General features: G+C 41.2%; 1 long non-coding RNA gene across 1 annotated transcript; it reads left to right on the forward strand.

Annotated features, from left to right (window-relative positions):
- Positions 1-10750: 10750 nt before the first annotated feature.
- Positions 10751-15632, forward strand: LOC129380886 (uncharacterized). Its single transcript, XR_008609085.1, has 2 exons — positions 10751-10829; positions 12073-15632. It is a non-coding gene; the product is annotated as an uncharacterized lncRNA (long non-coding RNA).
- Positions 15633-15823: the final 191 nt, after the last annotated feature.

A 15823-nucleotide genomic window follows, 5' to 3' on the forward strand; every position in this document is an offset into this window, starting at 1 on the left:
GTCTTAATGTCATCATAGCTGCGCAAATATTACTGACTCGGATCGCGGAGAAACCGATGCGGCCGCATCAATTGTGCTCGATTCTAAACAGAAGCTTTCTTTTCTTGCGTTCCCGGGATTAGCCGCGTCCTCGTGCTTATCCTCGAGTAAATTGAGCGGATCCTTGAAAGAGTAATAGTAAACTGGGCCGGTCCCGAAGACCTTGAATATGTATTCAAGATAACGTATAATGAAAGGTACGGTGACCCAGTCGTGGTTGCTTGTTGAGCTTGGAAGGCTTAAACAGAAGCAAACCCATGCTTTGCCATTGGCCAATTATCAATTAAGGGAACACATTACGAGGTCAGGCAAAGAATGCACCTGGGGAGGGTGGGAGCTTCACATTTCGAACCTATTTCCTATAGTGATGCACATTATTAAGATTCTTTTATGTGAAATTGCTGAACGAAAACAAGTAAACTTCAAATATGCTCCACATTATAGCTATTATCATTCTGAGTTTAAAGCCTCCTTAAATTTATGTAATAAGTCTGCCCCTGGCACTTGATGGAATTATACATACACAAGATATTAAAACACTTGCATCCTGAAACACTAATGATTCTTTAAATTATAAAACAAAATCTGTCATTTCAGGCATCTTTGTTCTGCATAAAAAAGAAAGCCATTGTAATTCCTCTTCTCAAGGAGCAAGATTAGGATCCATCTTTGGCAGCTAGCAACAGGTCTGTGATACTTACTGTAGCTGTCTATGCAAAGTCTTCGAGAAAATGATAGATCACATCATCTCCTACACTTTCTAGAAAGCTAAATAAGCCGTATCAATGCAGCTTTAGGGAGGGCAAGTTGACGATCAATGACAATCGGTATACACTGAGCCCATCAGGTTCTTTCTAACTACATAATTCCAGATATAAAAAAATCTTGTTACACAACATGGCACTATGGAATCTTGTGAGGCTTACCTGAAATAAGCATCTGTGACATGCTGAGAATAACAAAACTCTGTGAGCCCATCTCACCCCGCTATTGGTTTTTTGGTCACGTACAAGGCAGAAACGCCCAACTCACCATACTACTTGAATTGCATTGAAAGCCTCTCATGATGCCATCTATTCCATCTGTACAGCACCCCACATCATAATAGCGCAAGTCCCTCTCTATCATTTACGATAAAAGATTCTGTCGCTTACTGCAGTGAAGCAGCTCAAACAAGTTACAGTTAAGAATGCTACAAATCTGTCAATAAATTCACAGACTCTACACTTCCTTGCATCTCAGTATTGAGGTGCACTGAGTACAAGGGCACAGATGGAATTGGTTCAACCATTTGGGCAGACCAATTGGCTCAATCAACTGCCTCATTTGTGACACCTAACTGAATTCCTCCACCTAACCTAACTGTAATCTCCTTGCTCTTCACCACGCACTGGAATCTTGCCTCTGGTGGGACACGTATATATGTGCCTTACTTCCCCGATAAGTCTGCTCCTTGCCTGTGACCTTACCCGGACACAGGAGATATCTCTTCAGAGATTTTGTCCTGGAGCAGCCCTTAGACAATCCATCACTTGGGCTTAGGGATCACCTAAAGCTGACTAAGAAATGTGCCCCAAGTGCTCAACTCCTGTAGCAACGCCAGTGGCATATACAGAGGGGGGGGGGGCACGAAGGACACATCCCCCCTTCCCCAAGATGTCTGTATGTGGCTGGCAAAGCCCCGACTCCCCCCCCCCCCCCCACCTCCCCTCTACTCCCTCAACCTCTGCATCCCCAGTCAAGTGCGCCACTTAGTAGCCTCATGCCAACATTCACTCAGATTCTGAACACTGTTGCCACACTGTAGTATATGGCATGTCAAATACTCTGAGCTATTTACATGGCCAACATGCAGACTTCCATTCACAATGCATGTTAAGAGCACTGTTGCCAGATCTTGGACAGATCGATCCTTGGAAATCGTTTAATGACCCATGCTAACCACTTCAACAGTAACAATGCAAAGAGTGCGACACCTCATTCCTTAAGCTTCCAAGCATGTGCTAGGTGTGCATATATGCAACTGCAATACTTAGAACTGAAATTGAAGTATACATGCTCAGAGTTCATCACTGACGCCTCAAAATCACAAGCAAGAGTATTGTTTGCAGCACTGGGACCTTCTTTTGTTGCATTTGAGGCTGTTAATCTGCAAACAAGCATCCTTACAAGCAAAGCACTAACAGTTATTTTCCCCATATTACAGGCACAAGCATTCATAAAGCTATATTACTACACATTGACTGCCTTAGCACAGTGAAAGTAATACAAACATATAAAAACCACAAAAACGTGGCCCTAAGCTAGTTACACAAGTATCTGTGCATGGCCTAATTGCACATGGTGCCTGCTCGCCGTGGCTTAGAATGAAATGAGCTTGCAGCACCGGCACAGTCCGAGTCCTGAGGGCCCAGGCTTCCCCTGAGAATGCTGGCATTTTAGCGCTCATAGTGTGCAGTGAGGTCCCCCTTCTCTTTTGCATATTTTGACTTGGGCCCCCCTGTAGAGGCTGCCTAGGATACATCTCTGGCTCACAGATTAGGAAGAAGCATCCATCACTTATAGAGGCCCTGAAAGTCGAGCTCACATTTCATTCACGGACCTAAAGCTTTTCTTGCGTAAAATGTTCAGAAGCAATTTGCAAGATACATGGAATATATAAAGGTCAGTAATGAATTACACACACTGCAGAATAACTGAAAGATGGGCAAGGGGGTGCAGATTTATAGCGATGTCTTGCTTGGCAGCACGATGTAACACAGACAAAAGAAGAGAGGTGAAGAAAGTAAAGACTTGGCACTGTATACGCAAGAAAAATATTTGTTTAAGGAAAACGCTAATATATACATAGGTATATATATGTCCTGAAGCAACAGTATACACAACGAGAAAAATAAATGGCAAAAGTAGATTCACAAAGCCACGTGATAACAAAACAATGTTAGAGAATGGTGTGGTAGACATGTACAAAAATAAAAATGTAACAATAATTCATTTCACTCAGGACACACATCTAGATAATTGCATTTCTTGGTCACAAGGGTCACCATTTAAGCCTGGCTAATACATTTGTCTCGTAATTTGTTGATACATAATGTTTCAATTATTTCGCTCATTAATTTTTTACAATGATGGGAAAGCATAAGTGTGTCATTGAGCATGGGGTTACATCCACATGAGTGACAGTAACTGGGCAAATAGTAAGGCAGTCAAGACGAAGTGAATGGATGGTGGTGCTTCTGCACTCTCGTGTTACACCTCATCACAAGATAACGGGATCAGGTATACCAAGTCTAGGGAGCAGCATACACACTTGGACGCATGTTTTGTTTGGCATCAGATTTTGCTTTTTCTGTTTTTACCTTTTTACACTTCGTGCAGCCTGATCCCAATGAAAAGACATGCAAGGTGGCTGGAATTTGGAATGTGGAGAATAAAAACGGATGGCATGTACACATTCTTACCTTCTGATGAGCAGCGAGTCATCAACATGCAACAAGTTTGGAGGGTCCACCTGTTCTCCATGTCTTTATGGAGAACAGGTAGTCTAACCATAAAGCATGTCTATAAAATAGGCCTATCCATAAAACAGCATAACAACAATTTATTATTACATTATATATTTTTTATTTATTTATTTATTTGGCAAATACTATCAGCCTTGTATAGGCTGTGACAGGAAGTGCGATATAATGTGCACCTGTTTACCTTTCAGTACAGCCCTTTTCCTTGGCAACAATCTACTTTTCAATAACAAAACTGTCAGGTACTTTTCTCAGTGGTGTAGGTATGCTGGATATATATACAGTGTCTTCAAAGTCTTAAATCATAGCATTGCCTCCAGTTGAAGGCTTAAGCTGCAATTCTGCAGTGCACATGGAGTGCCAGCTTCCAAACCATTGTGCGTAAGGCCTCTGGAAAGGCGCAGAGTGCTTGGTAAAAGACCACACCAGTTCAAATGCTTTATCTTCTCATCTCCTCATGCATTTTAGCAAAGACAAACATCACTTATAGGCTTGTAATTTTAACAGCAGATATGTTTTACACTCCTATACAGCAAGTAATTTTAAGCCTGTATACAGCCAATATTAATTATTTATAGCAATCCATTTTTAAGTGTTAAATGTATCATGCAACATTCATGGCATTCTTTATAGTCATTCCAGGCCCTTGTACTATTAAACATCAGACATAATCAGACAAAAAGGGACCTCAGCATAAAAAGAATATGCATAAGGCTCTGACTTCCCTAAACTTGACCATGATTGCTACAGAAAGGTAGTTTTGGCAGTTTTAGACACCTGGCAGCTGGAACTATGTGCCAGCTAACACTGCTTTAACCAGCACCATTGCCACTCCCACCACTGCATCTTAGGTTATATAATGACGTTTATATAATGACCAGTGTGTCATTTTTAGAGGCATTCACCTGCCGTACATTGTGTTACCTGTGCACATTCACAGAGAACTAACAGTTAATTCTAGCACGTAAAGAAATACAAACCTTCGTTAAAAATTATCTATGCCATAAGCTGCGCACATATGCTGTTAAATAAAAGAGCCACGTAAAGGTTATATTGACGCTTCTTTATTCCCATTAAAGCGAATAATGATTGCAGTGAACGCACTTTTATGTATAGGTATTAACCATAAGGCCAAAACTGCCTTTCTGTCACAATCATGGTCAAGTTTAGGCAAGTCAGAGCCTTGTGCATGTTCTTTTTACCCTAATGTCCCCTTTTCTTAGCACATTGCTATGTTCTTGTGAAGCTTTCATTTCTACCACCTGTAGTATTGTCCTTACAAACAAAATAATGCAACTTGTTTTTAATTTACAATGTTGTTTCTTTATTTTGATTTTTATATCGCATTCATTTTCGTCAAAACTTCACATCTGAAGTGAATTGTAAAACTGATAATTTGTGATACAAGAACAATATTGCGCAAAGTTGTTGAATAGGTTAAGGTCTCAGAGTCCACCAAATTTCAACAGGCTCCGCGGATTGGTATAGTTGATAAAAAACCGTAGATATAGCAACTTTTGAAAATTGTAGGAAAATAAGCAGTTATGCTAAAACACTTCTGTTTTGCATGGCTAGCTAGCCCTTCTTTACGTCTATGTTTTACAGACAAAAATATATTCTTTGTAGCTGTAATATATTGTATTTCACATTGTTGCGAATTTCCGAGAATGCCTTGTGCATGAAATAGGTGCCTCCGCACTGAGGAATTTCCCAATTTTTTTTTCCTCCTAAATATTCATTTGGCATAGAAGTCATGTTCACTTTCATGCTACTGAGTGATATGTGCATAAAATATAAAATATTCTATCGAATGTAAAATATAAATTTTTTTACCCGTGTTGACCTCTCATGTGATCACGCAGCATGGAGACGATGGAAACTGCCACAATTTAAACATCAGTACGTGAGACAGGTTTTCAAAGTTGTCTGCATTCCTGCATGCTTGACTGCAAAAGATGTCTAAATGTGTAAGCGTGGTGCTGCCACATCAGTACACAGCACAGACATTAGTGATGGCCAAGGCTTTACTAGCTATCGAAATAAAGCTTTACATGTTGCCTTAGATATGATGTGCATCTTATAAGTATGCAGCACTTTCCTGTGAAAATTGTTTTAAGAGAGCAAGATACCTTTTGCCAACAATTGAAGCAAAACAAGTAGCCTCAAGGCAGCTTTTGTAGGCTAAAATAGCTTCACTTGTTCAGGGAACATGCTGGTTTACCCACACAGGTACTAATGCAGCCTATACTTTCTAATAAAGCACATCTCATAGCAGCTGACATCCTTGCCTAACTTCTTTCTTTTCTCATCACAAAGCCATCACATATGAACCTCGAATATTCTCATAGTAATAAATGAGAGCACAAAAGTACACATTAGCCTGCCCGTAGTTTCCAGGCCTCAATTTTTCTTCTCTTCGATGCTGTCTAGAATCTTCGCCAACTTTCCTAGATGATTTAGTGTGGCAGGATCTGAGAGCATGCATAATTAATTAGTGTCTCACAGTCTTGAAATAAGCCTTTTCTTCGTGTCAAATGGACAGGTGTGTGCATATAAAAGAAAAATAATTTTTAATGCTGTAAATGGGGTGATGACGGCGATCCATCCTATGTTGCCCTGAAAATCATAGCCTGGGTAAATTGCACAGTGCCCTCTAGGCATCCTGATATCTCACGTATGAAATAGCTGCATAATTACTTCTCCTAAACATTATTCTTGTATTAGTGCTAATATAAGTACAGTGCCATACAGCAGGAGGTCAGAAAATGTCATTATCATGGGAGGATCTCTGTATAAATGAGAAGAGAGAGCTGCAACTAATAGAGAGATCAGTTATCGTAGCTGTCTTACATGCTTGCACAGAATGACAAGTTCCATAATTGTGCTAAGCTGGGCATGCAATTTACGCATTTGGATTGAGATAAGACTTGATTCAGTACCATTATTGCCCTCACTTCTCAGATGGTGAAATCTAGTATAGCCCACCGCTGAGCACTCGGTCAACGAAACTGTGCTTGATAGGTGATACATGGTGAAATTTAAAAAAACTTGCAATTTGCTGTGTCACCTCAGTGGGAGCTCTACCAGCACTTGGTTGAATTCCGTATACTAAGTCCAAAGTCAAGGTCGATGGCTTCCAGACTGGCCTAGGCTAGTTCAAGCCTGAACCAGAAAGATGAATTCCAAGGCTAAGGAGAGGTAGCTCATGAATTGTTAGCATGACTGATGGGTTGATTCCTACCTCAAAGTCAGTTTTGAAGACTGACCTTATTTCTCCTTATCTTAATTGTTAGTAACATGAATGCAGCAGGACTTTCTTATATATAGTTGGGGACCAACAGTCTCTGCATATTCAGTGAGTATGTCAAGAGCATTTTGCAGCTGTTAAATTGCATATCAAGATTCCCATACGTTGATCAAATCGTCATGTCATCAGCATAAATAAAGAACTCAACGCTTGTGATGTCTTGAAGCCTCCATGCAGGACGAATGATGAACAGCAAGGGGGCCAGAACAGAGCCATGTGGCACACTGTGGTTTGAAGCAGAGCTAGGACCCAATATGAAAACAATTTACATACACACTAATTCTTCTCAGACTCAAAAATATGAGTACCACTTTTGTTACCTGCTTTGGTAGACAAAAGTCTTCCATGTTTCAAAAATTACCTAAATTATGTTCTGCATTATTGCATGCATTGGTTGTATCAGTTGCCACCACCGTCCACAACTAGTGGCTGTGAGGGGAGACAAGCAGGACACCATCTGGCAGGAGAGACAGGCCATCCTCTGTGCCTAAGTACAATCTGAATCCAATCTGTGCTGCTGGGTACACTTAATTTTTATATTCAAGCTCCCATGTTTTTCAAGGTGCATACATGGCCATCATTAACTTCATTAACCAATTTATGTCTGCTTCTGCATTGAAAGCTTCAGTCATATCCTTGCTTTGAATTAGCTGACTCCATTCTAGGACAGTGCAGTTATGCTATCTCGAATTACACCTCCCAATCCTCTGCTGCACATTGCTGCCCTCCTTTCCTCTAGCACCAATTTTGGTACTCTTATAGATTATCAGTTAACTGTCTTGTATATTATATATGATAACTGATAATTTCTAGTATCATCTATTCCTTGTTAATATATAGGACATTATACATCATGCTGCAGATAAAATTGATATGTCCAGTAGCAACTATTATCAGTGCAAATGTGGCAATGTATAAAAGACAGAGTGAACAGCAGCAATGCAAGGAAATTAAGTGATGGTTGATTGGCTGTGAAATGAGATGCATGCGGGGGCTAACCCACATTTTTTTAATAGAAAATTTGCCACATATATTGCGATTACAAGCCAATCTTGCAATTTCATAATAGGAGTGTGCAAATATTCAAAATTTTGAATATGAATCAAATAGTCTTTGCTATTCAATTCGTATTCGATTCGAGAATTCACTATTTGAAGTTGTCGAATAGTACATTTGTTTTGTTCGAATACTGTAAAAGACAACAACACTTCTTGCAGTCTACAAGGAGGAAGACTGACATAAATGAAGAATCGTTGAATGGTTATAGTGCAGGACAACTGTGATTGTTGCGCAGATGATCCAGTTTCTAAACAAAGATATGGAGGAGGTCATTTACATGCTATAGTTGAGTAAGCATGTCGTGCCTTAGGAAGACTTTGCATTTGCTCTGTCTAATTAGACAAAGCAATTTATGTTTGGTCAATCTCTCCATATGCTTGGATTCCTTCAAAATGATATGCAGGGCTGCAGTATTGCCCTTAACTCCTTCACTGAGCTGTATACTCTACTATACTCTACTACATGTGTCTGGGACATGCTGCTCATTTTATTTTATTTGTGTCATGCATGGTCATTATGCACCAGATATGATTGTGCTTTCCTTTGCTTCTCATTTACAAGCTTCCTAGTTGACTTGACATCTAGTTGTTAATGGCACTATACGCATCCAAAAAGGCCAGCAAGTCTTTTTTTCCTTAACAGACTCTACGGCATTTTTCATTTCGTTATTTTAGAAATTGGGAATATTCAATATTTGATTCGATATTCAGAGGTAATTTTTCCTGAATATTGCTATCGATTCAATCAGCAAATTTCACTATCCAAGCATGCCTATTCAATATTAAAGCTGCAACAATAAAATGCTTAGGTTTAAGTGCATGAGAATAATGTCACTTATAATTGCTGAATGTTGTGGCTTACGTACTGTGTGCATAACTTCGCCGCTTATATTATAAGCAAGAAAGGCGCAAAAAGATTGCTTGGAGGCAGGGGACAGCTGAAAAGTGAAGCTTGCTTGACATCATGTCTAGCGTTGAGGGCCCCTAGGTGGTAGTGATGGCTGGCAGTCAGCTCAGGTATAAAATTGGTTTTGTCTTATTTTTTTCTCCTCAGTGGCTCTGACGAAGTGACATAGGAGCGCTGTGCCAAGAAGGCTGCAGCAGAGAGAGCTCACAGTGCTTTGCACAAAGGGAGTGACAGACTGTGAGGAGTTGAAAGATACTTCTTAATTTTGACAACTGATGCTATCTTGGCATACATGCTATTATCTGAAAGTTGCACATATCTACTAGGAGTTCCTTGAGATTTTCGGTTTTTTTATACATGCTGTGATTTGTGTGCAAAAAGGCATGGAATGTTTTCGTTCATCTTATGAATAAAAACACTTCCTATTGATTCACTATTTTTGTATTTTGACTAAGCATACAAGCCGTAGAATCCTTAAGTTTTGCAGTGACGTGCATAAATGTTGATATAACTAATATTGCACTGCACAGCACTTCCTTCGTTTCAAGCAGCTATGCACAGACATGCGTGCAATGACAGAAATAATGTTTGCATTTACCGTCGGCGCTCAGCGTTGCCCATGTATTAATTAAGTTTACTAATACCTTAGCTACTTCTGCTGCAAGATTTATGGCAATGCTTGTGTAGTCTTGTTAAGCTTGACGGAGTTGTAACGACATCACCTGGTCTGCCTGAAAAAGACACATTGAGATGCAAACTTGTGCAGAGTGGCACAAAATGTTTTCACTTCACATCACGCGCAAAAGCGCCACCTGTGCTTTCATGGCATTTCATGCAACCCTACTTCTGCCGTGGGTTTTACCGCAACGCTTGGCACTGCGGTGAAGTTCGACAAGTTTGTTATTATGTCGCACGATATGACCGAATTTCACGCTTTGAGACTGAATCTTGAGCGGAGCGGCAGCAAATAGTTACATTCACATTAAGCACAAGCGCACTGTGGAGTCACTCGTTCGATTCCACGATATGTTTGCGTCTGCCGAGGGCTTTACCTCAACGCTTGGGCACTGCGGTGAAGTTCGACAAGTTTGTTATTATGTCGCACGATATGACCGAATTTCACGCTTTGAGACTGAATCTTGAGCGGAGCGGCAGCAAATAGTTACATTCACATTAAGCACAAGCGCACTGTGGAGTCATTCGTTCGATTCCACGATTTGTTTGCGTCTGTCGAGGGCTTTACCTCAACGCCTGTGTAGGGCTGTGAAGCTTCATAAATTCTAATAACATCGCATGGTCTGATAGAATTTCATGCACTAAAGCGTTTAATTATGTGTGGAGAGGCAATGAAACTTCATACTGAGCTCGCAGCTTCACAGGCATAGGCTATTTTTTAGATCAATGATAAGGCTGTGCAGGTTTCTTTTGATGAATGAATAAGTGCTCTTTACGGAATGAATGGTAATCATGCTGTGAAGCGTGCAGCAGCAGTCATCAGCCATAGCCGGCGCTTTTTCGAATGTTTTATTATGCTTCTGTAAATTGAGCCTGTACGTTCGAGTTTCCGCTTCACATAAGACTTGAGTGTGATTCTCTCACAGGAAAAGCGTTTAGCAGGCATGTGCGTTGAAAAGCCGTAAACAATGACTGACCTAGAGGGAACGTAATGTATTATACGCATTGGCGCTGTGCATCGTACGTAGCTGACCGAGCATTGGATATGCAAAGCGGGTAGCGATGTCGCAGAACTTTCGCTTGACACCGCTTCTAGCAGAACCGGCGCGTAATAATAAACAAATGAAATGCTGAAACCAGCGGTAACACCCACATTGTTCAGGTACGAAAGAGATCCGGGCAAGCATTGCAAGTCAATCCAATCCTCTTATGTCCTAGCGAATCGTAGTGTTCGTGAGTTCGCGTCTCTTATGCGCGTTGTTTAAATTTGAAGCGTGGCAGTCGCTTCTTAACGCTTTTCAACAATGATGAGTCTGACGGTGAGTTTTACGATGCGGTTACGAGTTTTACAATATTTGTATCTAAGCAAGTGCGTCTGCTTTCGGCTTGCTATAACTGTTCCGCGTCTGGATGGACAAGTAGCGCGTTTTGCAAACATCATTTCTAGTGCGGGATTTGGTACTGCGTCCGAGAAAATTTGCACTTATTATGTAGTAACGAATAGTTATTGCTGCTCCTAAACAATGAGTCCACAGCGCCGCCACTGCAAACTAACATCGAATTTACGCGCGTTGGGTGTTCGCACTGAAATGTGTGCCGATGTGTGGTGCAAGGGAAGTCCCTGTACTCAGTTTAGTAGGAAACTCGATGCTCTTGCTGATGGCTGAGTTCTTTCATAGTATGGGGCATACCGCCCCAGATGGTGCAACGTGTTCAGTTCTAGTATCCGTAACCGGAGAACACCGAGGCAGCTTGCCCTAGACGCGGGTGCACTCGGCCGCTGTTTTTGCTCCATCGCCATGCAACCGAGTAATCCTTCGTTGAACCGTTTTCTTCTGTATCAAGCCACTTCCTCCTGCCCACAGTGGCACCATTTCATACAGCATGATGCAGCAACTCATTTCTCTGTTCTGCTTGCACTCAGCACCCTGTCATGTCTTTCCCAGTGAAAGCTGCATTAATTGATGCACTAGGCATGCTTGAACTCGGTTTTAGCTCTACTGAAACTTTGCTCAAGCAAAGTGGTATCGTGACTGTTCTACTACCATTCTTCCACTTCGCACCCTGCCATCAGTTCTGAAAGTGTTGTAGCGTTCCTAACTAGAACGGCAACAAAAATGACATAATCTAAGTGAGACGGGTGTCGTCCGCCATTTATTCCAACTTCCTTCTCACTTCTCCCCTAGCCCATTCCTTAGTCTTCTTTCATGCGTCCAGCGCAGACCGCTTCAGGTGTGACACCTGATTTAGTGTGAACACATTTTGATGGAGTTTTTAATACATTGATGAATTAACAAGACCTTGCTCCACTAAGCTTGAGCAGGCTAAGCTGGGTGTGCCAGTCGAGTGAGCATGATTTCTTCTCTGCTCATAATGCCGACATTCATGATTGGCAGACAGGTGAAAGGTTGGACTTAAAAAACATAGTGGTGTCACTTCTAGGTGCTTGACACATTAAGAGCATGACACATTAATGCATAATATAAACAGCTGCAAGGACCCACTAATCGGATTTTACTGGGACAATGTTAGTTTATTACTTTGAATGTGATATCATTGTAGGTGAACTTCAACCGCTTTGAAGGATCTAGCAGAAAATGTAGCCTGATCCCAAAGGCAGTGCAGTCTAACACATCATCTCAAAGTACCAGCTGTCAAGAGGGAAGAATGCGAGAAACTGGCATGTTTTGCACGCACCAGATGTTTCAAAGAGTGACTTTGGCTCAAGAGAAGTGTATGTGCAAGGATGTGTTAACGGTTAGAACACAGGAAGTAAAATATGGATAGAATTGAACATGCTCTCAGGAACGGAGGAAGCCTAAAAGCAGTGAAGAAGAAACTAGGAATTGGCAAGAATCAGATGTATGCGTTAAGAGACAAAGCCGGCAATATCATCACTAATATGCATGAGATAGTTCAAGTGGCTGAGGAGTTCTATAGAGATTTATACAGTACCAGTGGCACCTACGACGATAATGGAAGAGAAAATAGTCTAGAGGAATTCGAAATCCCACAGGTAACGCCGGAAGTAAAGAAAGCCTTGGCAGATATGCAAAGGGGGAAGGCAGCTGGGGAGGATCAGGTAACAGCAGATTTGTTGAAGGATGGTGGGCAGATTGTTCTAGAGAAACTGGCCACCCTGTATACGCAATGCCTCATCACCTCGAGCGTACCGGAATCTTGTAAGAATGCTAACATAATCCTAATCCATAAGAAAGGGGACGCCAAAGACTTGAAAAATTATAGACCGATCAGCTTACTGTCAGTTGCCTACAAACTATTTACCAAGGTAATCGCAAATAGAATCAGAAACACCTTAAACTTCTGTCAACCAAAGGACTAGGCAGGATTCCGTAAAGGCTACTCAACAATAGACCATATTCACACTATCAATCAGGTGATAGAGGAATGTGCGGAATATGACCAACCCTTATATAGAGCTTTCATTGATTACGAGAAAGCGTTTGATTCTGTCGAAACCTCAGCAGTCATGGAGGCATTACGGAATCAGGGTGTAGACGAGCCGTATGTGAAAATACTGAAAGATATCTATAGCGGCTCCACAGCCACCGTAGTCCTCCATAAAGAAAGCAACAAAATCCCAATAAAGAAAGGCGTCAGGCAGGGAGATACGATCTCTCCAATGCTATTCACAGCGTGTTTACAGGAGGTATTCAGAGATCTGGATTGGGAAGAATTGGGGATAAAGGTCAATGGGGAATACCTCAGTAACTTGCGATTCGCTGATGATATTGCCTTGCTTAGTAACTCAGGGGACCAATTGCAATGCATGCTCACTGACCTGGAGAGGCAAAGCAGAAGAGTAGGTCTAAAAATTAATCTGCAGAAAACTAAAATAATGTTTAACAGTCTCGGAAGAGAACAGCAATTTACAATAGGTAGCAAGGCACTGGAAGTGGTAAGGGAATACATCTACTTAGGGCAGGTAGTGACGGCGGATCCGGATCATGAGACGGAAATAATCAGAAGAATAAGAATGGGCTGGGGTGCGTTTGGCAGGCATTCTCAGATCATGAACAGCAGGTTGCCATTATCCATCAAGAGAAAAGTGTATAATAGCTGTGTCTTACCGGTACTCACCTACGGGGCAGAAATCTGGAGGTTTACGAAAAGGGTTCTACTCAAATTGAGAACGACGCAACGAGCTATGGAAAGAAGAATGATGGGTGTAACGTTAAGGGATAAGAAATGAGCAGATTGGGTGAGGGAACAAACGCGGGTTAATGACATCTTAGTTGAAATCAAGAAAAAGAAATGGGCATGGGCCGGACATGTAATGAGGAGGGAAGATAACCGATGGTCATTAAGGGTTACGGACTGGATTCCAAGGGAAGGGAAGCGTAGCAGGGGGCGGCAGAAAGTTAGGTGGGCGGATGAGATTAAGAAGTTTGCAGGGACGACATGGCCACAATTAGTACATGACCGGGGTTGTTGGGGAGTATGGGAGAAGCCTTTGCCCTGCAGTGGGCGTAACCAGGCTGATGATGATGGTTAGAACATTGGGCCATTTGCTAGAAGAAGGATTCAATCCCACCATCAGTCACACACTCCTTCATAGCCTTATGGATGTACTTCACCCACTTTGGAGGTGGGTTGAGTGTGTACGATTGTGTCACTGTGTGCATGAAATCACAAGTTTGTGGGAGGTACAAGTTATAGGAAGGTCACTTTGATAAATGAGTATGTGCAAGATTACACATGCATAGAAATGTCACAATCATCACAACCTATTGCATACTTAGACAGTTAGCAGTGCTATGTTTTAGTCTAGTTTTTTTTAATTTACTTATGCTCAATGGCTGGAGAAACATTAGCGCATGCAAAGAATCCTCGAAACAGAATTCTGTGACACTCTGCACATGACCTATGGGGTTAGGCACGGGGGAAAGGGGGTGGGTCAAGTGCATAGTTTCACCGCAGCATGGTAGGATGTTTAGTGGGGCAGTCAACGAATAAATTTTTGCGCTACGAGTATGTTAAGTGTGCTCTACCAACTCTGAAATGCCAAGGAAAGAAGTGTGTAGTAACTTTCACATGATTATTTACAATTCTGTCTTGGTGCAGAGAAAAGGCACTTTAAGCCATACGGGTTCACTTTATGGTGGAAGCCTTAGAGTACCTAGAACAGCTACACGTGACCTGAAGTATCCAAACAACAGGGTGATATGAATTTCAATGTGGCAAAGCATGCTGTGTAAGTCTTAGTTTTTATTGGTTAGCTTAGCTTGCAGCGAAATAATAAAAAGCCATAAATTTCTAGTCGCTTAATCACGAAATGCTTGAGTTGTGCATGTTTACGTGTTTTCTCCACACCACATTTTTTTGTAGCTTTTCCTCTAGATGTTTAATACAAATGAGCTTTCACTTGCGCTACTTATTTAATTGAAAATTGTTGCATGCTCAACAGTGTTATAGTGTAGTGGAAGTCAGTATGTGAACAAAGAATGGGAAGGTTTATTTAGGTGAGTGCTCTACACCAAGTTATACCAATTGTGAACTTGAAATTATTTTTATCCCTCAGATATGTCACCTTTTCATACCCATTTCATGTAGTGAAGCAGGTTCCCTTTATACAGCTCTTTTAATCAGCGCAGATTTCTCTGCTGCATTAAAGTAACATTTAGATGGGCTACAGTGTCGTGCACCATAAAAATGTGCTGTATTCTTTCAGTCAAACAAACTAAGAATAACTTTGAATTAATATTGAGGCTGTTTTCAGGTAACATTCAAAATGCCCTTTTCTAGACGTTCACTGAACATCCATGTAATATGCACATGTCTTGCAGCGAAATGTCTATGGGATACCCAGAAAGTGTTCTAGAAAAAAGAAATGTATGCATAGTGCACGCAAAAATGTAATTTGGATGACTGAATTGTGTTACAATTTTTTAGGTACAGGGGCCCAATACTTGATCACCCATGCAACAGTGAAAGACAACCGAACAGTAAATGTGTGTTGTGTTTTTCAAGTTTATTGCAAAACAGTGTAATCTGGACTTGAGTGTTGGGTTGTTATAGAGTGCTGCCCTTTAGCATGAATTTTTTAAATGCTGTCTCTGTTCATTTGTGTTCATAACCAATAAAAATTGTAGACAAAGCTATACCTTGCCTCAATTTTGACAGTGACAAGCACCTGATCAAGGAGGAGTATTTAAAAAGACTCGCCTAGGAATTAATTGGCACATACTTAACGTAGTTAGTGCAAAAGGAAACGTGTGTAGGCTAGTTTGTTCTTCAACATGGAAGCCAAGTTGTGCTGCATAGCTGATGCAAAATATTACTAAATAAGAAT

Source organism: Dermacentor andersoni, chromosome 1, assembly GCF_023375885.2.
Source record: "Dermacentor andersoni chromosome 1, qqDerAnde1_hic_scaffold, whole genome shotgun sequence".
NCBI lineage: Eukaryota > Metazoa > Arthropoda > Arachnida > Ixodida > Ixodidae > Dermacentor > Dermacentor andersoni.